This window comes from Eutrema salsugineum, unplaced genomic scaffold, assembly GCF_000478725.1.
Source record: "Eutrema salsugineum unplaced genomic scaffold, Eutsalg1_0 scaffold_3, whole genome shotgun sequence".
Lineage (NCBI taxonomy): Eukaryota > Viridiplantae > Streptophyta > Magnoliopsida > Brassicales > Brassicaceae > Eutrema > Eutrema salsugineum.
In genome coordinates this window covers 12,661,874-12,678,412 of record NW_006256756.1, presented here as the reverse complement: position 1 = coordinate 12,678,412, position 16,539 = coordinate 12,661,874, and the positions used below count along the sequence as shown (strand labels likewise).

At 39.7% G+C, this 16,539-nt stretch overlaps 1 non-coding gene across 1 annotated transcript; it reads left to right on the top strand.

The window, feature by feature from the left end:
- The first annotated feature begins 16,057 nt into the window (after positions 1 to 16,057).
- Positions 16,058 to 16,163, top strand: LOC112085705. The gene has a single exon (XR_002899004.1). It is a non-coding gene; the product is annotated as a small nucleolar RNA R71 (small nucleolar RNA).
- Positions 16,164 to 16,539: the final 376 nt, after the last annotated feature.

Genomic DNA, 16,539 nt, shown 5'->3' with positions numbered 1-16,539 from the left:
AAACAATCGCTTGTTTCTTCGATATTGATGGTTAGGTGGTAGAAATCGGCGGTGACAATGAAACCGACATGTTTTTCGACCATGTTTAAGCTGAAATGCATCGGTTCTATCGAGACATAAGGACAAGATAATTTCTTGTGCATAGTCCAACCTGATAGCATTCCATATGCAGGGAACTCGTTTATTGTCCATATAAGCACCGCTCGCATCGTAAAATTGTTGCCCCTCGTACTGTCATATGTTCGAACTCTGTTATGGCACAACTGATTCAACTCATGTATGAGTGGCTGCAAAAACACATCAACTGCTCGCTTCGGGTGATTTGGACCAATGACTAAGATACTTAGAAACAAAAATTTCCTTTGCATGCACATATCTGGGGGAATGTTATAAGAGCATCTCCAAGAGAGACTTCATATCTTCAAATTTGAAGTTTTATATACTCCAAGAGAGACTTTATATCTTCAAATATTGAAGATTTGAACTTGACACTCTATATTTTAAATTTTACCATTCAGATCTTCAAATTTGAAGTTTCATCTTTTCTTTTACATTTCAGTCCTTATAATTATCTATCTTTTTAAAAGATGTTATTAGTTATGTCTGTTTATCATTTTATATCAATAATTTTATGTCTTATAATTATTTTACAATATACTTTTATAATTATAATTTTCACATACAAGATTAAAGAAATTAAAACAACTTAAAGTTAAAATTTCACATACCATTACACAAAGTAAATTAAAAATATATAAATATAAGATAATATTATTAAGCAGATTTAATACAACATAAGGCAAATTTAAACACAAAAATTATTTTTTTACAACTTCTGATTTTGTTTGTGTTCTTTATAATGTTAATGATGTTTTAATAATTAATTGTGCTTGTGATTTTTTATAAAGTATGTTTTATAATTGTTTATGAAAAAATGATTTTAACTAATTATGCTGAAACTTAAGGATTATAATGCAAAATATAATATTTTTGAAGTTTATTTTGAAGTGTCACTTTTGGTGAGAAACACCTAAAAGTTCAAATTTGAATTTTCTCAATCTTTAAATATGTATAAAGTCTCTCTTGGAGATGCCAGATGATATAGGCATGGGCCTATAGATGGGGATGGATCCTTGTTGCTGGTTATGTAACTCTCTCAACAAGAATAAGGACTGGATTTGATGTGAAAAGGGGATGGAACTCGATCAGTTGGTTGTGTAACTCTCTCTGATTGAGTCAAGGGATGAAACGATGATGGTGCACACGGTGGAACGAGGGTCGCCACAAAGCTCTATGGATTGAACTTTGATACGACCAGCGAACGATGGATCAAACACCAGCTCTGAAGAGAAGGATCAAACACCAACTCTTAAGCGAATTCAGAGAATTCAAAGACAAGACAAAAGCTTGAAGAACTGCGTTATTTTATTGATAGTAGGGTAAAAATACACGGCTGCTTATAAGGGACTTTATAAGAGAGTCCGATGAAGCTTTGCCCTTCTTGGGGACTTGAAGCAAATTACATAAAAAGGACACAACTTCTGGGACTCTAAGAAACAAGTACAGACTCGTGCAATAACTAAAAAGAAATTAAGAAATACTTTAAGGCTTTAAACTATGAATGGAACATGTAAAACAAAACAAAGACAGAAACCATATTAGGCAAGTAAATAAACGTATTCATTCTCTTACCTTGGTGGATTGGACGGCTGAGATGATCTTAAGTTGGCGTGAGGCTGATGCTGAATAAGGACACTTCTTTGTTGGGTCGGAGAAGTGGCAATTCAGTTGTTGGGCCGTCTTGTATCAGATAAGCTTCTTCTTTATTAGGCTCCTCCAGGCTTCTTTCTTGGACCGCGGCCTTAAAGCTTGGGTACAAAGAGTCTTCTTGCTCGTGGATGCTAAGTAAGGCTTCAATAGCTTGATTAAAATCCTCTCTCAAGACTCTACTTCCGGATCTTGTTCTTGGTCCTGGTCTCACGGCTGGTATAGGTGGAGCTTGTGGTTCTATGCCCTCATCATCCCCTCCCTCTTGAGAAGGTTCTGACCTCAGAACAGATTCACCTGCATCATAAGGACACAAGTCAGTAACATTGAAAGTAGGAGTGATATGAAACTCACCTGGCAGCTCTAGTTTGTATGCATTGTCATTGATTTTCTCCAAGACTCGGAATGGCCCATCTCCCCTTGGTGCAAGCTTGGATTTTCTTTGTTGTGGGAACCTTTCTTGCCTCAAGTGCAACCACACCCACTCTCCTGGTTCAAAGGTAACCTCCTTGCGCCATTTATCAATTCTTGCTTTGTCCTTTTCGTTCTTTTTCTCCAGCCTCTCTTTAACCTTTTGGTGCAGTTTCTTCACAAAATCAGCCTTAGCTTCTCCTTCTGCGCTTGAATAGATAGCTGGTGGCAAAGTAGTAAGGTCTAAAGGCGTGTGAGGGTTGAACCCATAGACAACTTCAAAAGGAGATTGGTTAGTAGCAGAGTGCTTGGAACGATTATAAGCAAATTCAATGAAAGTAAGACAAGATAACCAATTCCTGAGATTCTTACCAACCGTGGCTCTCAATAAGGTTGAGAGTGTACGGTTTACTACCTCTGTTTGCCCATACCGTTTGGGAATGACAAGTGGTGGAGAAAAAGAGTTTGGTTCCAAGCTGTTTCCACAATGTCTTCCAAAAATGGCTGAGGAACTTTGTGTCTCGGTCTGAAACAATGGTTCTGGGCACCCCATGTAGACGCACAAGCTCTTTAAAGAAGAGATCAGCTGTTTGAGTTGCATCATTGGTCTTGTTACATGGTATAAAGTGCGCCATCTTCGAGAACCTGTCTACTACTAAAACAATGGAGTCCTTGTTGTGTATCTTAGGCAGGCCTAGAACAAAGTCCATAGAAATGTCCACCCAGGGTGCATTAGGAATAGCTAAAGGTATATGTAAACCGTTAGGGTGTAACCTGGACTTAGCTCGGAGGCAAATGATACACTTGGTGCATAGCTTCTCCACGTCTCTTCGCATATGTGGCCAGTAAAAGTGCTCCATCAGTACGCTCAATGTCTTATCTCGGCCAAAGTGTCCCATTAGCCCGCCTCTATGAGCCTCTCTAGTGATCAATTCCCTCATGGACCCTTGTGGAATGCATAACAGCTTTTCCTTAAATAGAAAACCATATTGTTGGTAGAATACTCCAAACGCAACCCTTGTAGTTTCTTTGTAAACCTTTGAGAAGTCGGGATCAGATTCATATCCACCCTTGATGTGTTCAAACCCCATGATTCTTGGCTTCCATTGTAGAGATGAGATTCTAACGCCTTGAAAGTGCATCGGCTACAACGTTCTCCTGCCCCTTCTTGTACTTGATCACATAAGGGAAGGTCTCTACAAACTCTAACCATCGCGCATGTCTTTTCTTAAGTGTTGTCTGGCCTCTTAAGTGTTTGAGGGTCTCGTGGTCTGTGTGAATGATAAACTCCTTTGGGAGCAGATAGTGTTGCCACGTTTCTAGTGATCTCACCAAAGCATAGAGCTCTTTATCATAAGTTGGGTAATTGAGTGTTGTCCCACTTAACTTCTCACTGAAGTAAGCTACTGGCCTCCCTCCTTGCATTAAGACAGCTCCTATGCCGGTACCTGATGCATCACATTCAACCTCAAACATTTTATCAAAGTTAAGAAGGACTAAAACCGGTGCCTGTGTGAGGCTCTCCTTCAGCTTATTGAATGCAGCTTCTTGAGTCGACCCCCAAGTGAAAGTAGTGTTATTCTTGATCACAGATGTCAATGGGGCTGCTATGGTACTGAAATCCTTGACGAATCGCCTGTAAAAACTCGCCAAACCATGAAAGCTTCTAACATGTCCAACCGTGGATGGTGTGGGCCATTCTTGGATGGCTTTAATCTTTTCCTCATCTACTTTAAGACCCTGAGAACTTACAACAAATCCTAAAAACACCAATTGATCAGTGCAGAAGATACATTTCTTAAGATTTGCTTATAAACCCTCTAATCTAAGCGTCTCTAGAGCCTGCTCTAGATGCTTAATATGATCTTCTAAGCATTGGCTGTAAATTAGAATATCATCAAAGTAAAGCACTACAAACTTACAGATGTATGCTCTAAAGACGTGGTTTATGAGCCTCATGAAGGTACTTGGGGCGTTTGTGAGACCAAAAGGCATCACAAGCCATTCATATAGACCTTGCTTGGTCTTGAATGGAGTTTTCCACTCATCTCCTTCCTTCATTCGCACCTGATGATATCCACTCTTTAAATCCACCTTTGAGAAGATAGTAGCTCCACTTAACTCGTCCAACATGTCGTCTAGCCTCGGAATTGGATGCCTGTATTTGATGGTAATGTTGTTAATGGCTCTACAGTCCAGTCCACGCACATCCTCCAGGAGCCGTCCTTCTTTGGCACCAACAAGACTGGTACTGCACACGGGCTAAGGATATCTCTTATGTATCCTTTAGACATCAAATCCTGGACTTGAGCCTCTAGTTCCTTTGCCTCTGTTGGGTTAACTCTGTACGCGGCTCGATTAGGCAAGGGTGCTCCAGGTACTAGATCGATCTTGATGCAACCATGATAACACCAATCACATCTTTGGTCTATCAACAAATGATCCAATTCAAATCAAGCCCAGAATCTCAAGAAGTTTCTAGAAGAATATCAGATCATGGATATATCAAGAAGTTGTCTAGATACAAAGAATTCATCTCCATTAAATCTGATAGCTAAATCGGTGGAAGAAGACCATAAATTCAGTTTAGCTGATTTTTCTCCTCTCCTTATTTAAAATGTGCATAATTTTTTCTTGTAATTAATTTCTTTGACCCTAAGGGTCTTGTAAATGAGCCTATAAAAGCTCATCACTTGTCATTGTAAAACTATATACAGATTTTTGGAAAAAAAAAGAAAGAAAGAGTTTTCTCTCTAAAGCTTAGGCTTTATTTTTGTTTATCTAAGTTAGGTGGGATTCCTTTACTTAGTAAACATTAAATCTATGTCTCTTGTGTGAGATACCTTGAGACTAGGTTTGTGAACTCATCACAAGGGCTTTCACACTCTTAAGTGGTGTTCTTCGATCCACCATCATTGTTCTATCAATCCGCTGCTTGAATATCTATTTATCCGAAGTCATATAAGCCATTGACAACTCTGTGCTTGTATCAGATCTGGTGCTCAATGCCTCTGATGGGGGGAAGGCCGGCTGGTATCTCCTCCGGAAAGACATCTTGGAACTTATCCAATAGCTGATTTACCTCGTGTGGGAGCTCTTGACCTTCCTCATTACCTGAAAATAGACTTTCTCTAAAGATCATAAGTATTACTGGTTGTTTATGATCAAGAGTTTTAAGAATTGCACTCGGTGAGACAAATAGATTAGTTTTACTTAGCTGTTTCCCTTTGTTCATGGCCTGTTGCATTTCATGAACTTCTGATGGTGTAAGAGGGGATAAGTTGTGCTTCTTGTTGTTGTGAGTGAAAGAGTAGTAGTTGGTGCGACTGTTGTGTACGGTTTCTTTGTCAAATTGCCATGGCCTCCCAAGGAGCAGGTGGCCGGCTTGCATAGGTACAACGTCACACTTGACTTGATCGCTGTACTTTCCTATGCTGAATGGCACAACAACTTGCTCCGCAATCCTCACCTCCGTGGTATCATTGAGCCATCTTAAACGGTATGGACTTGGGTGCTTTGTCTTTGTCTTTTCAAGACCTAATTTGTCTACAAGATACTTGCTAGCCACGTTAGTACAAGAGCCACCGTCTATAATGAGACTACATACCTTGTTTCCTATGCTACATCTCGTATGAAAGATGTTTTCCCGTTGTAGTGTCTCCGAGTCACTTAGTGCACCAAGAGATCTTCTGATCACCAACATCTCTCCAACCTCAGGGAAATCGGTTATCTCTTCTTCTGAGTCTGTGACTTCTAGTTCGGCCTCGTCTTGTGACTCATACTCTCCATTGTCTCTCAATACCATTACCCTTTGATTTGGGCATTCTTTTGCAAAGTGGCATTTTCCCTGACACTTAAAGCACGTTATATCTCGAGATCTTTGATTGGGAACCTTACCTTGCTCATGTTAAGCCGGCTTTGATGGCCCGGAAGCTGGTTTCTTGAACCGACTTTCCACTTCTATGGATTTGCCTTTGTCCATCGGTTTAGAGAAGGGTTGAGTCCAAGTAGACTTTCCTCGGTTAGTGGCTGCTTTCTTCTTGAAATGCTGCTCAGTTTGTATGGCAAAGTGCAGTAGATCCTCCATGTGTTCATAGCTCTGCCACTCTACTTTTCTCGCAATTCTATCTTGGAGGCCATCAACGAATTGGGCCATCAATGTCTCCTCCGAGTCTTGAAGCTCCAATCGATTTCTGATGGTCTCAAACTCCTCGTAGTAATCTTCTACGGGCCTGTGTCCCTGAGACAACTTCCGAAAACGTTTCTGTAAGTCTCTAAAGTAATAAGCGAGCACATACCTCTTCCTTAGGTGGAATGTCATGTCCTCCCAAGTGGTGATCTGGCCACGTCTTAGCCTCCGTCTTTCAGAGACTTCTCGGTCCCACCAAGTGAGAGCATTGTCAGTCAGCTGTGTGACGGCTAGAGACACCTTCTTGGCTTCAGAATATTGGTAGTAATCAAAGATATGATCCATTCTTCTTTCCCAATCCAGGTAAGCCTCGGGGTTGACCTTTCCAGCAAAGGTAGGTGGTGTAAGTTTAAGATCTTTGACCCCATATCTCTCGTCTTCTCTATCTCTTTCTTGGCTTCTTCCTCTTCCACGGCGCTGATATTGGTCTTGGCCGTGAATTTCTCGCCTGCCACGCTGTGGATTTGGGTCAGGTGGTAGGTCATCCTCGAGATTTGGCATATCCTCATCAGTCTCTTCTTCAAAGTTATCATGTTGTTGCCTTGGTTGGTTCCCATTGTTGTTGGGTTGGGCTGGTGGTGGCAATCGTTGCTCCATTAGGTTGAGACGGTCACTGAGACTCCTCATGCCATCAAGTAACTGCTGCATGGCTTCTGGTAATGGTGCGGTGTTGTCTCCCATGGTTGATGCCTGCGCTCAAGAACAAGCAAAGATCAAGTGCAAAGGGAAATAAAGAAAATGCAACTAAGTATTTCTCCTTTTTTTTTGATGATGCTAAATAAAACGACAGAGCAAAGAATTAAAATGTGAATGCATTCCCTTTTTTTTTATACGTGATTATGAAGACTTTCCTTTTCTGGCTAACTAGGGCTTTTGACAGATTTTCGTTCTAACAATGAGCCGCAGCTGATCAATACGATGAATGATGCTAAGGAAATGATCCTAGAGATATAGATGAATGCTCGAGATAATATGCTATGTATGCAACCGAATAGAACTCTTTTTTTTTGAATAAGTGTGCGACAAGGTAACAAAGATGCAAAAGAGATTTAACCGAAAGGTATGAAAAGATAAAACCTGGTTTGGAACCTTTCGGCTCTGATACCAGATGATATAGGCACGGGCATATAGATGGGGATGGATCCTTGTTGCTGGTTGTGTAACTCTCTCAACAAGAATAAGGAATGGATTTGATGTGAAAAGGGGATGGAACTCGATCAGTTGGTTGTGTTACTCTCTCTGATTGAGTCAAGGGATGAAACAATGATGGTGCACACGGTGGAACGAGGGTCGCCACAAAGCTCTATGGATTGAACTTTGATAAGACTAGCGAGAGATGGATCAAACACCAGCTCTCAAGAGAATGATCAAACACCAACTCTTAAGCGAATTCAGAGAATTCAAAGACAAGACAAAAGCTTGAAGAACTGCGTTATTTTACTGATAGTAGGGTAAAAATACACGGCTGCTTATAAGGGACTTTATAAGAGAGTCTGATGCAGCTTTGCCTTCTTGGGGACTCGAAGCAAATTACATAAAAAGGACACAACTTCTGGGACTCTAAAAACCAGTACAGACTCGTGCAATAACTAAAAAGATATTAAGAAATACTTTAGGCTTTAAACTATGAATGGTACATGTAAAACAAACCAAAGACAGAAACCATATTAGGCAAGTAAATAAACGTATTCATTCTCTTACCTTGGTGGATTGGACGGCTGAGATGATCTTAAGTTGGCGTGAGGCTGATGCTGAACAAGGACACTTCTTTGTTGGGTCGGAGAAGTGACAATTCAGTTGTTGGACCGTCTTGTATCAGATAAACTTCTTCTTTATTAGGCTCCTCTAGGCTTCTTTCTTGGACTGTGGCCTTAAAGCTTGTGTACAAAGATTCTTCTTGCTCGTGGATGGTAAGTAAGGCTTCAATAGCTTGATTAAACTCCTCTCCCAAGACTCTAGTTCCGGATCTTGTTCTTGGTCCTTGTCTCATGGCTGGTATAGGTGGAGCTTGTGGTTCTATGCCCTCATCAAGATTACTGGCCACAACGAATATTGTCGACAAGACATTACCGAAATGATTAAATCCGTAATGCAAAGACCAATATATACATTCCGTTTAGATTTAGCAAATTCTAGGTGTACCATGTTAAAGTGTTTCCACGATTTTCCATCGGAAGGGTGAGTCATTCTTGCAGCTTATCATCATCTCTCCAGAAAAGCATACAACTATGAACACATACATCAATCATCTCAGAAGAAAATCCAAGACTAAAAACTAACTTCTGTTTCGGCGGCCAAATTATCCTCCAACAAATACTCTTAAATAAGATTAGCCCAATCATCCATGAAAACTTCAGATAGATTATGATCAGTCTTAATTATCATCATCTTAGCTGCTAATAACAATTTAGACTGCCCTTCTCTATATCCATCGTAGAGAGGCTGTTTCGCAGCGTTTAACATATCATAAAAATGTTTCGCATCTACATTGGGTTCCTCGACATGCGTCTCATGAAATGCATCAGTAACCATATCATGCATTATATCATGATCTTGACCCTCAAATTGATGCCCACTACTCTGATAATCATTTGATGCTTTGAAATCTTGATGCTCTTGATGATTATTACTACTACTACCAGCACTCCCCCCAACATTCCGACCACTACTATGTTGACCATAACCCTCTATTAATTGCAGCATAAACCCACTATTAAATAAATGCTTCCATACTGTGTCAATAAGAATATGTTTTTTATTCATGTATTTCTAACAAGGACAATACATCTTGCCGCTTTTTATAGTTGTTTGCTTAAGACCGGCCTGATATATGAATATTTCCAACCCGTTCTTGAATTTCTCGGTCAACGTCCCCTTTGAATCTTTAGGCATATACATCCACTTTCGTAGATTATATATTGACTTGTTAATTTTATTTTGTAAAAGAAATTAAAACTCTTAAAAAATACTCAAAAACTCAAAGACTTAAAAAAATTGTGTCTTTGTAAGTTTTTTTTTGTTTTGGTAGAATTAGTTAGAAGTGAGGGGGTATTTATAGAATTCTTTTTTGGGTAGCAACAAATTTGCATTGAAATATTACATCGAATTTACATCGAAAATAATTTTACATCGAGATTACATCAAAACTGTGCAAAATTCATTTCCTCGTAAGTTCGATGTAATATGTACGTCAGACTTACGACGAAAATATACAAAGTCATTACGACGGACAAAATTTACGTCGAATTTACGATGAATAATACATTAGTTGTAAATTCAACGTAAATCCGTCATAAAATTACGTCAAAATTATTTCGGACATAAAAATTTGATGGAAATCTGTCTGTTTCTTGTAGTGAGGCCCTTAGGAATCTAATCTTTTTCCATGTGGAAGAGGGAAATACAAAAATTATATATCAAAATATCAAACTCGTAATCATTAGAGAATTAGATAAATACAAATAAGATACATATGTTCATGACCACCGGGGGTGAAACCTCCTGAGCAGCGGTGGGGAGAAGGCTGGCTGCGGGTGAAAGCACTTGTGCTTGTCTGAGCTTGTGTTGATCGGCTTTCAGTGCATTGATGATATCTTGAGATCTAACCGTTGGATTGCTTTGATTCCAAGAGTGTTTTTAAAGCTGGTTGTCTCCTCCAAAATGTCTCTAAATTTGGGGATGATCAGACGGTGAGAAGATCTTCATTGGTTGCCAAACTTCTGACGGCTTGAATTTATCCAAAAATGTACTTTTGCTCCAAAATGCACTCCAAAGTCCTAAGTTTCCTGAAAAGCCTTTTAGAACTCCAAAACATGGAAAAAACTTATAAAACGTTTAAAGCTGAGTAAAAACACCTGCATAAGATATTGAAAGTGATCCATAAAAGTGGTGAAAATCAGGTGTTATCAACTCCACAGACTTAAACCTTTGTTTGTCCTCAAACAAAAACAAAGATCTGAACATGGAAAAGAGGTTTGAAAATCGCAGGAACTAACAAAATCTCAGAGACCATGCTTCTAAACCATAGTTAGTCATTATGCTCAAATCAAGGATAGTCTAGAAAATTCTCACCAAAGCACAAGCATAACTAGTCCGTTGATCCGTCATGCGAAAGTCTACACACTTAAACCTATTCTCAAGTCAACTAGCTCTTAACATTCATTTATAGGTTTTAGTGATTCTCATCAAAAGGAGTTTAGCAAGGCAATCAAGGCTAGGTATTCAAAATGGCTGTTTAGAAGGTGAGGCTTTTAGTGTTTAGGGTTACCTTTTTTGAAGAGACAAGACATTATGCAAAACAGCAAGAGAGGGTGGAGCTGTTGATATCCACAATTTCCAGTCACATTCTTCTTGCTTTATGATTCTTGATCTCCCTTCTTCAGGTTCTCCTCATAACTCCCCCAGACTTATATTTTTGTCCAGGTTTTAAAACCAATGCTCACAAATGAATACTTGCAGCCTTTGCTTCAAATAATTTCGGCTACCCTAGACTCTTTAGGCTTTTAGTTTCCTTTCCTTTCATTATTTTTCTCTTTTTTCTTTTTTTTTTTGTTTTTTTTTGAAAGGGGAAACCGCCTTTGGATTGAGAGTCTTAGGAAGCACGAAATTTACCTTTAAATTCAAGCTTTTTGAGGCACCATTGAGCTTTGATAGATTCTTGATGCGCCCAAATTCTTTCAGTCCTTTTCTTGAGTGACTGAAAACCATGTTGCTCTTCTCTCTCCGGCGTTTTTGCAGATATCTGTCAATATAAACTAAAGAGAGAATGCATGAGGTTTAAACATAAAGGTTTGGGTAAAGGGTGTGGTACCAGCTAAAGATAAACTGGCCATCTAGGACAACAAAGAGTGGTGACAATAAGGTGAAGATGTCCTAGATGTGTATCATGATGCCTGCTAAAACCAATGATGAAAAAATTAGATGTCAAGATTATGTTCAAGTGAAATGAGCTAGTCTATCCTGTTAGGAAAAGTCTCCATGAATAGATATCCTCTGGTGGGAGTTCGTAGTGCAAGTACTCTATCTACCGCCTAGTCTAGTACTAACCACAAAAAAAACTTGCATGAAAAGTCTAGAAGCACATGGGTCTTACTCATCATAGTTTTGTGTCAAACATTCCTGAAAAATACTCAAGGTCTTTTAATAAGCATAGAAAATTTTAAAAATTGCAGAAAAAGATAACAAACAAAGAAAAATAGATTAGTACGGATAGACATCCTCCCCTAGACTTAAATCACACTGTCCCCAGTGTGAAAAAATTGGTGAGAAGATGGTGAAATAAAAGAAAAAGAGTCTAAAATGAAAGAAAAGAAAAATAGTGATAGAACCGTGGGTATGATGTGGTGATGGATAAGCGCCTATGTCTTATGGCTGTCATCTGTCTCTGTAGATGAGGAGTCATCATCAAATCGGCGGCTCTTCAGTAGTCTCTTCATGCGCCTGTTGCTCTTCTCTTGCTGGTCAAGCTTCTTCTTCAAAGCTGCAAAGTCTGCATCACTCCTAGTGGATGCTCTGAGATGAGAAGAACTGGCTCTGAATGAAGATGGTGCAGGCTGTAGTCTCCTGCTGTTTGCAGCTACCTCTCTCTTGGCTTTTGCAGCCAGAAATTGCTTCATGGTCAGAGGTAAGAGTGGCAAAGATGATAGGAAGTCACTGGTTTCTGGTTTCCATCCTTGGTCTGAACCATCTCGGAGACGTGGCATTGAATCCGATGGAAGAAGTACCCTGTACTCGGTGGAACTGGTAGAAAACTTGTAAGAAAATCCAATTGGGTCCATCTTGGCCCTGGTGATAGTCCTGTCTCTAGAGAACTGAGAAAGATCAAATCAATCCTCTCTAAGAGGTGTCTCAGCTGAAAAATCAACTACTGCTGCTATCATAAGCGAAGTAATGATGCTCCCAAAAGCTGGTAAGTAGTCCTGACAATCAGATGTAAGCATCTCATGCTTAACCTTCACTAGGTTCCTTGCAATGATACAAGCAAAGCAAAGAAATCTGGGGTGATCTAAGAATGGTAGCTGTAGTGTCACAAACTCTGGCTTAAGGACATTCGCTTGATTGGCTCGCGAAAACACAGTGTGTGCTAGTAGCTTATGGACATAGCGAACAGCAGGATGAGAGAGAGTAATGATGCCTTGGACCTTCCTTTGTCATAAACTCCATAACCCATCAGCTTCCAACGATCCTCATCTGGATCCTTCTCCAATGCAATCTCATCACAATAAGGAAACTTCAAAGCATCACATATCTTTAAGCTGGTAAGAGAGTAAGGATGACCTCCAATAGAGAAGGAGAGTGTGCCATCTAGAGCTCTAGGAGTAGCTCTCTTCTTGTAGCTCAAAGTTGCTGATGCAAGGAACTCCTTGGTGTTGTTCTCATAGGTCTGAAAATTCTGCTCCATGAATGATCTCATTCCAAGCCTATCAAGATACCATATCACATCTTCTCTGATTCCAAGTATCTCAAGAGTTGAGTAGTCCATTGCTTGAGTTGGCTTGATCTTCAGCTTCTCAAGCTGTGCCAAGTAATCGATGTCTGGGTCAATGGCTTTACCAACAAACTTCACTTCCAGCTTAGAGGAAAACTTGACTCTTATTGGGAAAGATAGCTGAGTGGAGGTCTACTCAATCTCTCCTGAAAAGATTCTTCTTTGCGTGGTAATGAAGGTGGATAGAGGTTCATCTTCACTCAGTTGTGTCTCGTTCAATTCATCATATGTCTCCTGCGAATGGGGCTTTTTTGCATGAGGGCTCGTCTTGGTTCGAATCAGTCGAACCTGAGAGAGATCCATGACCTGCAAAAACGATATTCTCGAGACAAAGGATAAATCAAGCTGCGTTGGTATCGATTTTTATGAACAAGGTGTTTATAGAGATATCACAAACACATTATCATGACAAACAAGCTGTAAATGCATCAAATATTACAAAATCTGGGAATTTCTGGTCAAGTTCGATACACTGATGTTCAACACATGAGATTTCTGAATCAGGATGCTCACTCACATGTAATCTAATCTAGTTTTCTATCAACACAAACCAAACAATCCATATTTGCAAAGCTGAACCAAACAGATCTCCAAATTTCGATTTGCTCAAAGTCTCAAATCTCATATTTTCGAAAATTTCAAATCTCCATGGTCTAAGTTTTTAATCATGCAATTAAACTACCCAATGATCTAGCCTTAAGTCCAAAGACAATCTCCAATCATCCTAAGGTGAATTTCTACTCATTCTAAGAAAACCCTAAATCAGAGTTCTTAAGAAAAAGTGAGAAATTTGAGCTCATACCTTGATGAAAGTGTTATGTGATGATAGATTTGAAATCTCCTTGGAAAAAGAGTGAGATATGTTCGAAAATTTGGAAAGGATTTGTCAAGTTTGAAATCTGTCTTTTTCTCTAGATCTCCAAGCTTGTTGGGGAAGATGAAGAGAAAAGACATTTTTGGTATTTTAAATCCTCTTTTTCCTTTAAAAATGTGTTTTTCCTAAGAAAAATTTTATTTTTAAAAGTTTAGAAGACTTACCTGGCGTATTTAACACGAAAATTATGCTTCGGAAACTTTCCGTTTAAATACCGGAATAAAACGGGAAATTGAAGTTTCGGTTTACGGGAAACAGGGAAAACTCGCCTGGGAGCCAAAATAGGGACGGCCGCAGGCCAGGCGCGCACGCCCGCGATAAAGACAAGTCGGGCCGCAGCTGAAGTGTGCGGGCTGCAGTAAATGATGGGTCGGCCGCGGCTGGATTGATCGCGGCAGCGGCAAATGCTTCTGGGAGTTCCCGGTTTCTCCCGTTTTCCTGCTTTCTCATCCTATCTTTTTGTATTTTCTGGTTTATTGTATGTTTTTCGTTTTTCTGGGTTTTATGAAATCCTGAAATGCATAAAGAGAAAAGAAATCAAATAGAAAAGAAATATAAAGAAAAGAAAATCATACCAAATAGGTTGCCTCCCATTAAGCGTTTAAAGTCTTTTAGCTAGACTCTTGGCAGGATTAGGATTGAGAAGAAGAGAAAGGATCCCTTGAATTAAGAGTCCTTGTGGTCCTTCTTATCCTGAACTTTGGATTTCCTTCATCTTGAATCACAATCTCTTTTCCTTTCTTAAAGATTTTTGCATCCTTGAGGACATATTTTGTTCTCTCAACAATTCCTTCAAGATTTTTCTCCTTTTCCTTACTGATATCTGGTGGCACCACTATCTTGATCTTCTCAAATTGCCTAGATGCAAGTGCTTTTAGTTCCTTCTTGTCCTCCAACACTTTCTCCTTGTCCTTGTCTTTTTGAATTGGAGCTGGATCTGGTGAGGTCTTACAGAACTTTCTCCTGTCCACATTTAAGAAAACTAAACAGCGGTTTGCATGGTCAATAACAGCACCTACAGTGGCTAGGAATGGGCAGCCAAATATCAAAGGTCTGTCTTTGTCCTTTTCCATCTCCAAATCTTGAAAATCGGCTGGGTTGTTTTGTTCCCGATGATCAGTGGCAAGTCCTGGATCATTCCTTCTGTTCTCTTTTGAGATAAATCACCAAAGATTATCCTTACTGGAGATGGGACACATGTACCTATACCAAGTTTCTCAGCAACAGGTTTTGACATGACATTCACAGTAGCACCAGAATCACATAAACAATCTGAAAATTCAATTCCAAAGATTGAACAGGTGAACGAGAAACACCCTGGATCCTTAGACTTTTTGAGTCTTTGGTTAGGCAAGCGTTTATGTACCTTAACTGGAATGACTCGGCTTCTCTCATGCTCGGTTTCAGAATCCTTTATGAGAGGTTCAGGCGTCAATCTTCCCTTAGAGTCTGCGATAGGTTCTTCCTCCAAAACTGCTGTCATAGCATTACAGAACTTCTTTGGGTTATCTTCCACTCTTCCTGGTAAAACTTCTTGTTGTCTCTTCATTGAATCTGTAGTTTTACCTATGTGATGTTCCAACTTCTTGACATGGGTCGCAAGAGATTCGAACTTCCCATTCAAATCAGTGTAGAAACAATCGATCTTCACCCCCATTTCCCTGAATGACTTCTCATTGCCTTGAGTAGTCTGCATCATAGTTTGTTCAAGCGATTTTACCTGATTACTTAGCTGGGAAAGGGTTGCTTCTAATGAGCCGGTCTATGCTTGTTGAGGATTGAATGCTGGTCTTTGTTGGAAGTTTCTTCCTCCATAGTTTCCACCTTGAAACTTGTTTTGAAAACTCCTTTGCTGCTGCGGATAGGGCTGATTTTCGGCTCCTTGATTTCTGTATGAGAGATTGTTGAATTTGGCACCAGAGTTCCTGAAGTTGTTGTTGAAAGCTGGACTAAATCGATTATGATATGCCTGGGCTCCCATAAAATTGATCTCTTCCTCTTGGTACATGCCATCTTCTTCATATCTTCCATCTTCCTCATTTCCTACAGCAGTATCACAAGCATGTATATTCTTATTTTGAGACTAAAGAAGTTGACTTGCCATGCTTTTTAGCTCAGCAATCTCCCTTCATTCATGACTAGTAATAGTCGTCTTTGATCTGTCTTACTCAGCGTTGTTGCACTGTTAGCTACAGCCAGATTTTCGATGAGTGCTTTCCCTTGTGGTATGGTTTTTGAACTGAAATCTCCATTGCTGGCAGTGTCAAGATAAAGTTGATACTTCTACTGAATTCCTCTGTAGAAGGTGCTTAGCAGATTTGCTCCAGAGAAACCATGATGAGGGCAGTCTCTCTCATACTCCTTGAATCGCTCCCAGGCTTCATAGAATGACTCTATTGGGCCTTGTTGGAAACTTTGTATCTTGTTTCTCAGCTGGTTCGATCTTGAATCGGTGTATAAGTGGTTCAGGAAAGCTGACTTGCATTCTTCCCATGAAGTAATAGAACCAGATGGCATAGATTTCAGCCATCTAAAAGCTTTATCACTTAGAGAGAAAGGAAAAGCTTACACTTCACATAGTCCACAGTTTCTGGAGTTGTTTCACCATTCCAGAGATTTCTTCAAAACGATCAATGTGATCCATTGGATGCTCAGTAGAGATTCCATGGAATTGGTTCTGCTTCACCAAAGAGACAATCTGAGGTTTTATCTCATGATTCTCTCTTGGAACAGGGATTTTGAATAACTGATCGATTTTGAAAGTGTTGGTGAGGTGCATCGAAAATCGGCAATGAGTCTGTTCTGAGGCTG